Below are 1,073 nucleotides of genomic sequence, written 5' to 3'. Positions count from 1 at the left end.
CTTCGCGTATCTATGATATCAGAACATGAGGACGTGATTCCATCAGAATTTTCTACAGCCTGTCAAGGTACAACTGTGAAAACTACTCAGATGCTCCCTCCAGTGCACCAGAGTATGGAGATTTACCCTTATTAGCTGATAATTATGATTATGTTCAAGATGGACATGCACATTTCTATCATAGCCCTCCTCTGAGAAAACCTACCGATACGTTTTTTCAATCTCATCTGAAATGATCAGTGTTGGGGGTAACGCATTACAAGTAACATGCATAACCCATTCAGATTACTTTTTTGATGTTACAAGTAATGTGTTACAAGTAACATGCATTACCTAATCAGATTACTTTTTGATCTAACAAGTAATTAACTACAAGTAATGTGCATTACCTAATCAGATTACTTTTTGATGTAACGAGTAAAGAAACGCATTACGTAATCAGATTACTTTTTGAGTTATGAGTAAAAAAACGCATTACAATAACGCACATTACATAATCAGATTACTTTTTGATGTTATGAGAAAGGAAACGCATTACAAGTAACATGCATTATGTAATCAGATTACTTTTTGATGTTATGAGTAAAGAAACGCATTAAAAGTAACATGCATTACATAATCAGATTACTTTTTGATGTTATTAGTAAAAAAACGCATTACAATAACATGCATTATAAAATCAGATTACTTTTTGATCTAACAAGTAAAGTAATGCATTACAAGTGTCATACATTATGTAATCACATGACTTTTTTCGATGTCAATGAAAATTACATTCTAATAATACAAATACATTTATTTACAGTAGAAAAAGTCAATGCATATTAGGTTTTTAAGTATTAAATTAAAAAAAAAATATTCACATTATAATCATGAATTGTAGCTGAAATATAGCCATTGCATGCATGACGTCCACTACAGTGGACATGTGATTAATCAGAGTTTTCTCTCAATCTAAAATCAAAACTTGGAACATTTTACTGTGATATGACTCATTAGATATTGCTTTATGCTGCAATATTTTTTTTACCTACAAGAGTCTCCTAGGATAGAAGGAATGGGTGGATATTCTG

The sequence above is a fragment of the Carassius carassius genome, chromosome 1 (assembly GCF_963082965.1).
Source record: "Carassius carassius chromosome 1, fCarCar2.1, whole genome shotgun sequence".
NCBI classification, from domain to species: domain Eukaryota; kingdom Metazoa; phylum Chordata; class Actinopteri; order Cypriniformes; family Cyprinidae; genus Carassius; species Carassius carassius.
The sequence above is the reverse complement of the archived record's forward strand: the minus strand, read 5'-3'. Positions refer to the sequence as shown.